Consider the following 15,996-nt stretch of genomic DNA (forward strand, 5'->3'; position numbering starts at 1 on the left):
GCCTGAAGTGAGACCTGACTGCAGGAATAACTCGCTCCTTTGCAAGTGCTGCAGCTCAGCCCAGACATCCAGGAGGGCCGTTGGATCTCCTGAAAGCAGCTGCTGGTCTGGCATTCCTGGCACAACACAAGCCTTATGAAACTTGGGACAAGTTTCAGATATGTTTTGCTCTGAGTAACAGGGGAAAGACTACTTGTGGAGGCAGACCTGAGAAAGTGTTGTAGGCAGAAGAGACAAAAAGTGCAAAAAGTTTGATGCATTTGAGGGACCAAAGAAAGATCAGTGTCTGGAGCACAATGGGAACGAAGAAATAAGATTGAGGAGGTAGGTAGGTGGGTCCAGATCCTGTAAACCCTTGTCAGCCATGATATGGAACTTGTCATATGCATAGGGAGACATGGGGGCAGTTTTTAAGCAAAGACATGACATGATTGGGCTACTCTGGAGACAAATGGGATCAGAGTGTATACCACTTAGGAGGCTTGCACAGAGGGCAATGTGATGGTGTCTTGGGACAAGTGAAAGCCACAAAAGTGGGGACCAGTGTTGTGTTTAGGATATATGTAGAGGTGGCACTAACAGGTCTTAATAGTGGAGTGAGTTGGGTGAGATGGTAAGGAAAAGAATGGAATCAAAGATAATTTCTACTTTTTTGTTGTAAGCAAATGAGTAACGATACCATTTACTATAAAGATGAAAGATGAGGAGAGGGAAAAGATAGCAAATCAGTAATGCTGTTTGACCACATTAAGTTTGAGAGGCCTATTACAGACACCAAGTGGGGGGTTGTTGATTAGACGGTTACACCCCGGAGTACAAGGAGTTGATGTGGGCTTGAGATACAGACTTGGGATTCCTTAGCTTTGAAGTGGTGTTTGAAGCAATGCTCTGGATGGTTGAGATCACCCAGGAAGACAATGTAGCCAAGACAGAGACCTGGTATGCTCCAACATTTAGAGATCTAACAGAGAAGGAGAAACACGCCCCAAAGCAAATGGAAAACAACGATTTGGTAAAACAATTTTGAAAAGAGGGACTAATATAAGCTTCTCTTTCATGCACAGAATGTTATCTAATATTCCTTCAAGTACAAGAAGAACTTGAGATGACTACCTTGTTTTAGGGTTTTGGTTTTTTTTTTTGATTCTTAAAAAGCAATATATTTTTATTCTTAAAAAATAATAAGTATGGAGAAGAAAAGTCACTTAAAATTCAAAGTCTCTTTAATGGCAATTCTAACTTAACATTTTGTTGTATTTTTCCAATCTTCTATAATGCCCCTGAGACATTTTTATATAAATGAGGTGATATTATATAGATATAGGTAACTGTGTATAATGCTCTTTATATTATAATGGAACCAATTTCCCATGTTATACATTTTTAAATAAAATTTTAAGACCTGCATGTGTATTGTTCATTTATTTGTTTTTTATTGATACATAAGGATTGTACATATTTCTGGGGTACATGTGCTATTTTGATACATGTCTACTATATATATTGATCAAATCTGGGTAGTTGGGATATTCATCAACTCAAATAATTATCATTTCTTTGTATTGGGAACATTCTAAGTTTTCTAACTATTTTGAAGTATACGTAAATTGTTAACTATAGTCACCCTACTATGCTGTTGAAACTAGAACTTATTTCTTCTATTTAACTCTATTTTTGTACCCATTAGCCAACTTCTCTTTGTCCCTCTCTGCCCCCACCCTTCCCAGCCTCTGGTAACCACCGTAATATACTCTGCTTCCATGAGATCAACTTTTTTTAGCTCCCACATATAAATGAGAGCACTGCATGTGTATTTTTAAACTTATTTTTTAAATGCTTCCAAATATATGTTTTTGCTATCCTTTGAGTGGTTTCTGCTTTCTTTGTTTTTCTTCTTGGAGAACATAGTGAAGTAGACAGATCACCTCCTTGACCTGATACATTCCTACTACATCAATTTACTGCAAAGAAAAAGTAAAAAGTCAACTGCCAGCTTAGAAATTTGACTTAGCTATATTGCCTGTAGTGAGGGAACCACTTGACATGGAAACCTTGTGATTCAGCACCCCCCTTCATTTTCCTTTAGCTTTAAATGAAAATTTATCATGAGTGTTCCATTCTCAGGTTAGATTTTATAACAAAACAATCCTTTAAAATATCTAACTCAAATGACTTTAAAAATAAGATGACCGATTAAAAAAGGAACATTGCTGAAATATACAGTACTCTGAATTTGACATTCCACAAGCATCGAAAGCTAAATATATTTTCTGCACACAAAAGATCATAATCAATGTCAATTGAGACAATGGCTATTTTTGGCCTGTTGATTGAATTGCACTATATAAAAAAATTATTAAAACGCCTTCATATAAAAGACTAAGTAGAATATATGCTGTACACCTACCTGATATTGAAATTTTTTATGCATTGTAGAATATCATTAATATGTCCTTAACTCTGCATATTTTTAGCCTAAAGGATCAATTTATATGTAAATTGAAAAGGAAACACATAATATCATTCATTTTATAGCAGTAAGATTTGGGTTGAGAAAAAAGAGACCATTCTGAAATCCTCCAAAAAAAAAAAATAAAGGGATGAAATTGTCATTCATAGGCTTTTTAAAAAATCTGATTATTTGGACAATGGAAAGACATCTTTAATCAAGATACATTCACCTTCTGGGGAAATTTAATCATTAAGAAATGATAATAATTAGAAAGTTGATTGAGTGTTCTGTGTGTATTCATGCATGTCGTTTTTTCCACTCAAAGTTTTTACCCTCAGGTTTCTATAACTACTTATTACAATGGATAAGATGATTTCCATTGCCCACAATTTATCTTGGCTCCATATTCTACAAAAGGGTGTGTGCATGCACACACACACACACAGGTGTAGGAGCAAAAAGCTTCATGAGCTTCAACTACAAGTAGATCCTATCTTGGTCCTACATTGTATATCCCCTGATGGTTTTGTTTAGGAACTGACACATAAAAAGCCTTACATATTCGTTTGTTGGAGTAAAAAGACAGTGTTATAGAAACAAAGGTGATTCCTGCTTGGGAAGATTGTACAATATGTGGAACTGGATTGAGACAACTAACCTCATGGTTCTCTTCCTCCTTTGGCAGTGTTTGCTTCATAGGTCACAGAGCCATAGGTTCCGTGTTGTTTGTAGGTCAGAATAGCAGGCTTCCTGTAGATTCTCAGAGTCTTCTTCATTAGGCAGGGACAGGAGAGCAAAGAACCAGAACCTGAGGGTGGGGAGTGCAAAGGAAGATCCAGATTCAACAAATACGTATTAAATGTCTGCTGCATTCCAGGCACTTTGCAATCACTTTCTCGTGTTCCTTATGTAACGTAGCACTCCTGTAAATAGGTATTACTAGCCCATTGTACTGAAGAGCAAGCTAAGGCTTAGAAAATATACATAACTTAAGCTAAGGGTATCTTGTGTAAAAGTGGTCCTGAGATTTGAACTGAAGTCTCCTGACATTTAAGACACCATAGGGATTTTGAAATAAATAACTCAAAAGAGTAGGCAGTAAGTCTGAATCAATCCTATTTGAGATCATTCTAGCCTGTCCCTTTTCTGGTCTCCAATAAAAAAAAAAAAATTCATAGAAACTGGCAAATTCAAATAAATCACAGGATTTTTTATTTAGATAGGACACCTATCTATAATAGATGGGAAACTGAGACAGACACAACGAGGCTAAATGATTTACCCCAGGCCACGTTTCTACTGTTGGCAAAACCAAGACTTGAACTCTCAAGCTGGAGCCTTTCAGTATCTTCTCTAATAACCAATATTTGAATGTGATGATAATTTTCCAGTGACTATCTATAATCAAATAGAATGGCTCTAGATGCTATATTCATCTAGTAAGGCTACCATTACAGAATACCACAGATTGGGTGGCTTAAACAACAGAAATTTATTTTCTTACAATTCTGGAGGCTGGAAGTCTAAGATGTAGGTGCTGATGAGCTTGATGTCTGGAGGCCACTCCTCCTGGCTTGTAGACTGCTGCTTTCCTTCTGTGTCCTCACATGGCCTTTCCTGTGCCCCCATGCACTCCTAGTGTCTCCTCTTCTTTACAAGGATATCAGTCCTATTGGATTAGGGTCCCATCCTTATGACCTCAATTATTCTGAATTGTCTTTTTAAAGGCCCTATGTCCAAATACAGTCACATTGGAGATTAGAGCTTCAACATCTGAATTTGAGGGGGCGCACTGTTCAATCCATAACAGACACATAAAGGGTTTATTAGAGCAGTGGGGCCCTATCAACTTAGATGGGATAATTAACCATTTAGGTATGAAGTTGTGGTTAGATGTATTCACCTATGTTATTTACGTAAAACCAGTAAAATGACTTTGCATCTGTGTTTAAATTGGAGGTGGGGGATTTGGGGGCAGATATTTTATTTCGTTTTCTTAATTCTGTTGTTTTTAATATGAGCAACTGACAAGGTCACTCATGAGTGACACTCCCGGGGCCAAGCCTCTGACATCCTTTGCCTACACCCTGAAGCCAGCCCTTGAGTTGTGTGACTGAATGTCATTGTTCTTGCTCCAAAGGGACTATTCAAAGCCTGTCTAGGTCTGGTTGGCCAGACTATCTTAATGCAGCAAAGAGTACAAAGATTTGGTCAGGATGGGGAGGAGGGACAGAATCAGAAAATAAAACTAGTATATACATGTACGAGACCTCTGGAAAAAATCTCATTTAATTCTAGCAAGTATTCTGTGAAGTAACATTCCTATTTTTATACATGAGAAAATTGAAACTCAGTGATGTTATATATTTGTACAAGTTTTTTAATGGAGTGAATGGTGAAGCTTTGCTTTAAACTTGGATTTTTTAACTTTGGAGTTCATGTTCTTTTTATCCATCCATGTTAGATTCATAAGGTACAAATAACAAAATATAGTATTCTTATTTTGCAGATTATTTTTTGACAATAGAGAGATCTCACTTGGATGTTCTGGTTTTCTCTGTCTGAAATTTTAGGCATCTTAAAACTTGGAATTTTGTTTATGTACCAATTGTAACTTATACCACAAATATTTATAAAGAGCCTTTGCTTAAGGGACCATCCTAGGCACTATAGAAAATCCAGATGAAAATACTCTGTCCTTATGTAGCTTACAGTGTAGGGGAGAGAAAACATAAAGTTACGTATGTGTGATGTAAAGCCATATGTGTAAGTGACAGGGCCATGAGAGAGACACAGACTGGGCCGTTGGGCAGTAAAAGGAGAGGTGGCTTTTAGACAGGAGCCCAAACACCTAAGCATGCTTGTGTTACCTTGATTCTCAGAGTAGATCATCCAATCTGTGCTCAATACTGTTTCAACAAAACAACAAAAGCAGAAAGTAATCAAATCAAATTCACACACCAAAAAATGGGAGTTATAAATCAGGAAATTTTACCAGAAAGCCTTAAGCACATGTAATAATTGAGAGGAATTCAATGAAGAAAGCTTGGTTAGTAAAAAAATTTTTTAAGCCTCTGCTAAATGGTTATAAGTGGCTTGCTGTGAGCCACCTTTTAGTGTGATTATTAGCCATCTTTCATAGATCCAGCAAAGTTCAATGAAATGTAAACTCTTATTCAAAGACCAACATATTCCAAAATATTTTACATAACTCATTGTGATCCTTGGTGAAAGTGTTTGGATCACCTGCTGGTTATAGAGTTTTAACTGAAGACCTGCCACTACCCTCATATTTATACAAAGAGCCCCTGAAATTAGAAATAGAAAATGTCTAAATGAAGCAGTATCCCAGAAACTCTGCTATACCCATCTCATCAACCTGCCTTACTTAAGATATTTTAAGATTTTATTTCTTAATTAACTTTCTCATATTTTTCTCTTTTGTTATAAAATAGGCCTAAGTTAATGCAACCAGTGCTCCTATAAAACTAGTGGAAGAGATAGACAAATAGTGTTTATAACTTAGTACATCATCAAGCCATAATGTGTTAGTGAATATTTGATGATCACTTATCAGCTGTCTGTCCAAAGAGCTGTGAAGTTACCAAAAAACAATGGCATGATCCTCATTCTTGGGATACTTAGGGAAGCAACTGTGACAGGCAGAATAATGGCCCTATCTTCAAATATAGCCACACTGGGGATTAGGGGTCCAGTGTATGAATTTGGAGGGTACAAACACTTAGTCCATAGCAACCATATATGTTTTTATACCCCATTTTTCTTTTGCTAAATCTTATCATTCCATGTCTATGGCAAATATTAGTGCAGCACTTTAGTTCAGGTATAGAGTTCTAAGATAAATATACCCACAACCAGTCCCCTATTATTGGACATTTAAATCTGTTTTTCTGATTTTTGCCTATAAGAAACAATTTTACAATCAACATTCTTGCAGCTAAATCATTGCACTCATCCTTTCATTAGCAAAAAATGGGTATTTCTTAAATTTCTTACTTATAAACAGATTTTTGGTTGTCTTTTAGATGTACAGATATCAAATTAATTAATGGTAAAAAATTTAGCATAGTAAAAGCTAATGCTTTATTGTTATTTTATTGAGGTGCAATGTATATGCAGTAAAATGCACACGAGTGTGCAGCTTGATATTTTACTTGTGTGAACACCCATTTGAACACGACCCAGATCAAGCTATAGAACATTTCCATCATCCCAGGAAGCTCTTTTATTCCCTTTTCAAGTTAGTAACTCCCATGCTTAGAGATAAACATTCTTCTGATTCTTATCACTGTAGATAGTTACGTTTGTTCTTGAACCTCATATGAGTGGAATCGTACATCTTGTATTAACTGTTTTACGTGTTGGTTTCTTTCCTTGAGTATGTTTTTGAGATATATCCCATATTGTTTCATGTGCTAGTGTAAATAGTTTTTTTTATTGCTGACAGTATTCTGTAATATGGATATGTCATAATTTGTCCATTCTCCTGTTGATGTACATTTGGGTTGCTTCACAGTTTCCAACTTGTGAATAAAGTTGCTTTGTACATTCTAGTATAAGTCTTTGTGGACATATGCACCCATTTCTCTTGGGTACACAGATCACAATGGAATTGCTGGATCATAGAAATGTTATATTAATACTTAATCGTATCAGAAACTGCCAACAGTTTTTCAAGTGGTTGTTATATTTTTTTTTTTGGTTGGTTGTTATATTTTATAGTCCACTTGTAATGTTTAAGTGTTCTGGTTGTTCTAAATCCTAGCCTTCACTTGGTATTACTATTTTTTAAAAAAAATTAGCCATGCTAGTGGGTATGTTGTAGTAATTCATTCATTTTTTTAATCTTAGAGAAGTATATATGTCTAAAATTCACCTAAATAGCTAGATTTGAAAACATTTTGATTTTACATAATGAAAGAAAACGTTCATAATATAGCCTCTACTTAGTCCTGCTTTATAATAGGTAAAAAAGCCAAAAAACAAACAAAAAACCTGTTAGTACAGTTCAAATAAATCATTTATTTTTCTCCATTTATTTAAAATGAGACTAGTAATTCAATTTTGAGGTTTGGCTTTTAAGTAAAATTTCTTGTTTTAAGAAATTTCTTGTTGTAAATTTTGCAACTCAGTCTGTCCGGAGGTAATACAGTTTGTGCTGCTACAAGTAGAATTTCTCCTCCTTCTAATTATGCATCCATCCCAAATTTTACTACCTTCCTCTCTGCTTTAGATTTTGTTGGTCAGCATTTATTTCTGATATTTAGTGAGAATGGGGCCATTGAGAGTCCTGGTTCCTTTGAAAAGACAGACACTGTACTTGCCTTGCAGGAAAGGCTGATGCTCCTGTTCTGGGTGGGAGGTAATTCATTTTCACGATTTTTATGGCAGCATCATTGCACCCTGTCATCTTCACAGTCTGATACGGATCTCATTTCCTTCTCCTTCTATCCCATGAAGGATGGGTCCAGAAACTTCTAAATAACACACTGAAAAAATTAGGCATGACTAAGCCACAGTAGCTCAGGGGAATAATTTTGTAGAACTTTCTCTTGTCATTTAGCCCAGCTATTTAGTGTAGAGCTCTCCCAACATCTCTCTTCCAACAGAGATCTGACTCTCTTAATCGATATCAGATGCGATGAGGAAGCCTGGAGTTTATTTTGGACTTCATGATAGATTAGAAAATAAGCATACACAGAGCTTCTTTCTTGCTGTTGGCAAGTGGTTTCATTTTGTTTTGACTCTTACACTGCTTTCCTGTAGTTCAGAGAGTTCCGTTGGAGTTTGATGTTTTACAAAGCCTGGGATTGTGCCACACCCGGTAGGTGCTTTGATGAAGACATTTCAGTGATGATGTTACCCCACCGGGGGTGAAATGTAACTCTGTGATAGAAAGAACTGAGAGGAAAGAGGTTGAGGTCTGCTAGCCCTAGGATTTCAGGGATATAAGTTCTCCCTACAAACCACGGAAATGTGCCTTTAAAAAGCTAATATTAGGATCAAAATTGAGCAGATAAGATTGTTTACATTCATTTTTATCTTGCTCAGTGTTCATAAATTACAATCTGTACAACATAATACTGTGTTTACCTATTAGATAATTTGTTATGTGGCATTTAGCAAGTTGCTTAACCTCTCTGTACTTCTCTTTCTTTGTGAAAGTTGGCACTAATGAGATCCCGTGACCTTCTCACTTCACAGCTCAGTGAGAGGCTCCATAGTGTGGTGTCTGAGAGACAGCCAGGGTTCAAGTTCTTACCAGATGTCCGACATCTGAGCTCTACTCACTTTCTTGACGCCCTGTGTAACAGTTTAGTATTGATAGCGCCCACCTCACAGGATTGTAATTGTGGTTCAAAGCACTTCTGATTTCTTCTGGCACAGAAAAGGGTTTATTAAGTAAGATATGCCTGTAATGTCTGTGCTAATTTGAATTTTCTTATTTCCTAGGAAGTATCTTCCAACATTCTTACTGGAATAAAGTGGAAGACAAATTAGTTTTGACTTTTTATTTAATATAATATTTTAATTTCATTGAAATAAATTTATAAACCAAATTTCTGTACAACATCTAAAGATATTTTGGGAAATATAAACTGGTTAAAAAGAAAATAAGTGGCCCATGTGTTCACCAACCAGATATAATTATTTTCTTTTATTTCCAACCGGGCTTTGATTTTTTTTTTCTATTTATAGATTAACTTCACTTATTTACCAAGCTATAATTATTCTTTATAAATCATCATGATTCCTGATCTTTTCATTTACTATTCAGTCATAAGCATTTTCCTGTTATTACCTAAGATTAATTAAGCACCACTTTACTGGTTGCATAATATCATTTTGAATAGACTCTTTGATTTATTTATCTTTCCCAGATTATTGAACATGATGGTTATGATTTTTTCAGTGCTATACATAATGGTGCAATAAATATCCATGTTCAGACTTAAGTCTACAGGGTTCATTATTTCTTTAGGGTAGGTTTCAAATACAGAATTACTAGGGTAAGTTATACGAATATTTTGAGGAACTTGAATATGTTAAATAACTTCCAGAAATGGTTGCTACTAGTAATATACCAGAATATGTATTTCATCACATTTCACTAGCACTGATTTTATCATTTTTCTGATCTATGCCAATTTAGGTAAGCTATGGTACTGCTACTGTTTTTATTTGTGTTTCATTATGGAGTACCTAAACATTTTGTCATGGATTTGCTTACTAAAGTTATTAATATTCGTTCTGTTGGGGAATGTCTATTCATGTCCTTAACCTGATTATTTAGGAATGTTGGTGTTTTTCTCCCTAATGTAATTAAGTTCTTTGTAGAAGAAAGAACTCTGGACCTATATGTGAAATATTTGCTAAGAATAATTCCTCCTATCTTATTTGCTTCTTATTTTGGTTTTGAGCTTTTAAATAAAAGAAATAAATAAGAATGTATAGTTAGATCTTTATATCTTTTCCATTGCCTTTTTTTCTGTAGTTTGTAAGTTTAGTTCTTCATTCTATAAAGGTTTGGTAAGATTCAGTTTTGTTATCCTCTAGTTTTTCTAGGAGTTTGCATGAGCGTATACATATATATAATACCTTATATAAACTTAAATGCCTTTAAAAAATACTTTGGGTATTTCCTTAGCTTTTCTTCATATGAGTCATTGATATAGCATGGACTCAAATCTGAATCCCTTACCATTTCAGTACTTGGTTAGAAAAGTATGTGGTTCAATGGGGTTCAGTAATATTACCCAGTGGTGTAATTATACTTATAAGAATCACAATTAAAGAGTATTTATTAAATGCTTCTCGAATAGTCAATGTCTAGTCACAAGAGATGAATCCTTTGTTCTGTAAGAGATTGTAGTCAGAACAGAAACTTGGGGTAGCTGTGAAAGCCTCAGAGGTGAGGTCTCTAGCAAATGACTTCTCTCTTTTAACCTCAGTTTCCTCATCTGTGTTCTGAACGAGTTGAACTAAATGATTTCTAAGGAGCTCTGCAGCTTTGATATTGCTGGATTTTGTTATACAGAAACACGTGCATACACAGACAGCCGCGCAAAGATGAGACAGCCTTTGTCTACATCACTTCGCCACCTATTTTCCAATCTGCAGCGTCATATGCTTTGTTTATTCACACTCAGGGGGACAGGGAGGCAGAGGCTGATAACAGTAACAGAGAAGAATTATAATAGCCAAACCACTTAGACCACAGGCAACTGCCCTTGTAGACAAACCTCCACAGCAAGTAAGTGGTCACAGAGAATTGGCCACTGATTACCCACACTTATGTATAACCTCTTAAAAGGTCCCCTTCGACTGTTAAAGCATCGAGGGGCTACTTAACCTGTCCTGTTGTTGGCGAAGATCCGTGATCCCTTATCAAAACCTTAGTCCCAGATGTGTTTTGGAATTCAGAGTTTTTCTGAATTCAGAAATGCTACATAGTACATGAACTAAATTTTATGTAATATCCCCAAGTGGGGTTTGGTGCAGCACCCCTACTCAAACACGTTAATATTTTTGCAGCAAAATGTGTGAATATTCACAATAAGTTGGATAAACAGCGACTATAGGTAACCTAACTTCATTTCATGGCAGGTTTTTCAAAAAAAAGAGGATATAAAAAAACCTTTGGTTTCTATAGCTTTTTGAATTTTGGAAAGTAGATAAGGGATTGTGGGCCTGAAATCTGATTATGACCCCTCTGCAGAAACCTTCCACAGTGGTTTAGAGCAAAGAGACACTGGAACCCAGACTCGGACTAGCATCGAAGGCCTTCAGGCTTGTATCTCATCCAGCTGTGTGACCTTTCTCCCTCTACCAAAAACAGTGACCCCTCTCTACAAGCCCACTTGGACCTCAGTAACACTATCTGCCCAGATGTGTTCCAGACACGCTTACTCCTGATGCTTTTGTGTAGCTTCTTCCCTCCACCTATGACAGTTCTTGTGTTCCTTTTCTCCTCATTCCTAACCCAACTTTTTCCTGCTGTTAGTCCTAACCACCTCCCAAGTTCCCAGTCTGGGAGGTTCTGCTAGATTTTCCGGTTTGGAATGACTCTTTCTCTCCTTTGTTCAGCTTTTATATTCCATCTCTTTATTGTGGTACCTATCAGAAACTGCCTAGTATTAGAAAAACTTGTGTGTGTATATATCCTGTGTCCTCTACTAAATTATGAGCCCCTGGAGCAGTGGTTCTCAAATCTTAATATGCATAGAATGCTGCTTGTTATAATGCAGATTCCTGGGTTCCGCCTCCTCCCTCCCAAGAGACTCGTTTCCAGTAGGTTTCAGTGGGACTCAGGTAAAGATATGTTAGCAACTCTCTGATTACTTAAACTCTTCTGTTTCATCTCCTTGACTAGGAGGAACCTGACAGCAGGTTCTGTCCTTGAAACAAGGAGCTACCCCAGGGCTCTGGAATCAGAACCTAAAACTGAATTGTGGCCTCATGATCAGTCCACACCAAAGCTCTGCCTTTGTTTTTCTTGCTGTCTAGTTTCTTCTTGTTTGTGTAATTCTATGAGAAATGAAATCCTGAACAGATATTGTTGATAACGCTATAGTTTCTACTAACATTTATATAGGACATTTCTTGGTATGGCAAAACTTGTCAGTCATGCTTTTCGTAGTGTCAAAATGTGGGAAGCAGCCACAACCAATACACAACAGCCAAGCGCCACCAGGCTGACAGGTTGATATACGTCCTAAGAACACTGGATTGTGGATTATTAAAAGCTGAAGACTTCATGCAGTCACATCCTCCTCCCAGGACATTCATTTCACAAGTGTTGCTGCCTATTCTATAGTTAGGTTTCTGAGGCTGGAGAGAGCCCAGTTGTAGCTCATACTTCAGCCCCACCAAAGATACCCCACACTCCTCTTTTTGGTTTCTAATAGTAATGATGTTGACAACCAATAATTAATATAGCTACTCTTAAGTGAGTTCTGTGTGCTGGAACTGTGTTAATCACTTTATGTAAATTATCTCATTTACTCCTCAAGACAGCGCCAAGAGAAAGTGTAATTATTGCCCCGCCTACTGGTGAGGACCTCGCATTCAGAGGTCAGGCAATGTGCCCATGGTAACACAGCTCATGGGATGTCAGCCCAAGTGAGCTGACTCCAGAGCTCACGCTCTGCTATTGCTCTAGCTACCACTTTTGAAGTTCTTAGTGTACTGACTTACTGTTATAGTTGAATTTCTGCTCTGTCTTTTGTGCATTTGAGAGGATTTATTTTTTTCCTGTCCTATTTTTGAGTATGTTATATTGTTATATGTAAATGTGTCTAATCTCAATTCTGTGGACTTCTACTGGGCAGAGTTTGGCGTATGGGCAGCTTGCCCAATACAAGAACATGCCACCAGGAGTGGCTGTGTGCTGCCACAGCTCTTAAGAGAAGAGAAAGTAAGTGCAACTCCTTGTAACCCCCTTCCTTCCTTTCACTGGAGACAGAGCCAGAAGCCTAGGCCTGTTGTTCACGTCAGAGCTGAAGAATGGGCCCTCTAGCTGGAGTGCAAACCCACCCACCACATTTAAATCACTTCAAAACGCTCTTCTGTAATGGGACAAATAGAAATGGATGAACAGCAAACCATGGGAATTCCTTGTGGTTTTTAATTAGTCTCATGGCTGCAGTCAATCAAATGGTCATTTCACAATGAAAAACTCTGGACATATTCACATTCTGTTCCTTGCTCCTTTGCTGTTGGTATTGGAAAATGCCACTATTTTGACGAACTATAAATTAAACTAATTTTAGTGAGCAAAATAGTTCTTGGGAACATTTAGGTGCTTAACACATGGGCCATTGTTAGTGAATGAGATGAAAATAGAGATATTGACTTGGCATTCTTTACTTAGAAGCTTATTTTAGAGGTTAGAGTTAATACGTGAGAAGTAAAGGGAAATAGCCAGACAGGCCGGAGGCAAATATCATAAAGCCACTGGGACATGACATAGATGGAGTTGGAGAAGTTTTTCTGAGCATAAAAACAGAGAAAGGGAAGGGTTAGAATGAAAAACTTTAAAAACAAAGTTTTGAGAGATATGCACATAGAAATCCATATTCTCCATCAGCTTTTCACTGGTTGGTAGCTGCCACTTATAGCACAATGTGAGAGTTCCTTAGGCTGGGTGGGGAGGGTTGTATGTCCCTGCCTCATTTGCCTGCAGGGGACAGCTATGCAGGTGGGAGCAGAGTTGTGAGACGTGGGTAAGTACCCCATAAAGCATATACACGTGAGCAATGCAAACTCTCAGATGATGAATATAGCAAAAAGAAAATGCAGTGTGTTCTGTGGGTCAGGGGACAGGGGACCTGTTTAGAGCTCTTCTAACCAGCATTGTTTCCTGTTCCTGGGACACAGACCTGTCCTGGTTTCCCTCCAGTTAACAGGACTGCCTCTCGTCCACCCTGCCCTCGCTGTCCGGTAAATATTTCCACCTGACCAAAACCTAGGCCAACGTAGCACCTCCTGGCATTCCTCAAGAATCCCTTCATGGTTAACTGCATCACCCTCTATCCCTTCCCCAAGCTAGAAACCTTAGCATTGGACTTGGTCTTCCAATTCATTCACCTTTTACGTTCAAATCAGTTACTAAGTGCTGGTCACTTTACACTGGTCTGTTTCAGGCCCACATCTCATCTCTTATGAAACGTTAAGGTACTTTCCGAATTGGTCTTTGTTTTTTTCTGTCCTTTCCCGTTTAGGCAATCCTCAGCTCTACCAAAACTTTCTAATTTCTAAAATGAAAGCCTAATTTTAACAGTCTTGCTTAATTTTCTAAAACTAATTCCAAATTCTTTAACATAACTTAATCCAGTCCCATCCTGCTTTTATTATAGAGCGCATATATCACGTACTTTTTCTGTTTCCTGATTTGATGCTGTATACCTATTTCTGTGATCCTTGGTTCTGATTTTTATTCTTATTTATATTTCAGCATTATTTTATATTATGTGATCTTTTTAAAAATGCTACTTATGCAAAAGAGACATGAATGAGTAGATTAGAGTTCATACCCAGAATGATTTTATTATAAATCCTTAAATATGCCAATATTTGTGATCTTAAAGTTAAATGTTACTAAAGAAGTCTATTCTCTAATTTGGAAATTCCTGGAAAATATTAATGGGAGGAGCGTATCTATTTTATTCCCCTTCAAACATGAGAATGTAGTAACTCACCGCTGCGTATCCCTTGAAGCCCCAATTTCTGTTTGTTATGCCTCTTGTGTTGGGAATTACGAGATTTTAGTCATAAGTGAAAGTCACAGATCCCCCTTTACTAAACCCCACATTTTGTATAGATGCAGGGTTTTTTGTTTTTATATATATTGTTCATTACCTAACACTTTTAAGCTCTTGGGGATTCCCAGCCGAGGGAGGCAGCACTGCAGGGCGATATAAGATGGAAGCCATGGCCAAGGCTCTTGTCTCCATTCTGCCACTTCCTAGCTGTGTGGCCTGGGGCAAGTTCCTTAACCTCTGTGTACCTTGGTTTCTCCATCTGCACAGTAGATTTAAGAATGGTAAGTTCTCAGGTTTGTGGTGAAGATTAAATGAGTTAATATATGCAGAACACTTAAAATAGGCCCTGACACATCATAAGCACTCACTTGTTATTTTTGTTGTTAGAGCTGTATTTGTTCATGTGAAAGGCCAGTTTCCCTTTGTTCTGTGTTAATATTCCTATCATTGGATCAAAGTGAATAATTTTTAGACAGTCAGCATCTCTGGGTATCTTAGTCTCTTGGGTCTGCCAGCATGTCCCACCTAGAGGACAGGGGCAGGTGGCATTCACCATATCCTGAGGGGTGGGAGCGCAAGGCCCTCTGCAGCCTGGCAGGTGGAAGTGCAGTTCTTGGGCTCTCTTCCTGCTGAATGTCTCCCCGCAGAGTGCTTCAGAGCAGTGGAATGTGGAAAACAAGGCTTATTCTGTTCCCTCTTTGGGGCTATGGGAGTTCTAGTTACAGTAATTGATAGTTGAAAATGTGCAGTGTCCACTTGGCTCTCTCTCGTTCCTCTCCCAGCCTTGTCTTGGGGACATCGTGGCAGTGTGCCTCACACTTGATATTCTCCCATGTGTCTGTAGCACACCATGTCTCAGCAGCCCTTGTGGTCCATGGGCAGCATGGAGCCAGCGTGGGAGCAGCACAGCCCAGAGGATTACAACTCAGTGCTGTCAGTGGGACTCCAGGGCACAAGGACCAGGGTTCAGAGACCTGCCCCAGCAGTCTGCCCTGAATGCTCACAGGAGACAACGTGTGAGCAGGAGAGGGGCAGCGGCCCTGCCCTTTGCATGACTTCAGAGAAGAAAGAGACTCTCAATCCAAAGGGTGTGGTTGTACCAGAATCGGGATTACCTTCTGAGGATGCAGCCCGTGATTTCTTCCTTCTCAGAATCATTTCCCCCTAGAGGAATATAGAAACATCAGGCTCATTTTCTAGTCCTCTGGCAGCCTGTAAAATTTCTAAAGCAAAATAAGTGTGTGTGTGTATATATATATG

The 15,996-nt window shown here is 37.9% G+C and overlaps 2 protein-coding genes across 2 annotated transcripts in view; both read left to right on the forward strand.

Annotated features, from left to right (window-relative positions):
- Window positions 1–15,996, forward strand: part of LOC123630197 — a 154,958-nt gene that overhangs the window by 137,580 nt on the left and 1,382 nt on the right. The window lies entirely within an intron of this gene.
- LOC123650573 (syntaxin-binding protein 6) overlaps window positions 8,273–15,996 on the forward strand; it is a 101,272-nt gene continuing 93,548 nt past the window's right edge. Inside the window, exon 1 of the mRNA XM_045569454.1 lies at window positions 8,273–8,297. The gene's annotated coding sequence lies outside the window, so the exon portion shown is untranslated. The remainder of the gene's footprint in view (window positions 8,298–15,996) is intronic.

The sequence above is a fragment of the Lemur catta genome, chromosome 1 (assembly GCF_020740605.2).
Source record: "Lemur catta isolate mLemCat1 chromosome 1, mLemCat1.pri, whole genome shotgun sequence".
Lineage (NCBI taxonomy): Eukaryota > Metazoa > Chordata > Mammalia > Primates > Lemuridae > Lemur > Lemur catta.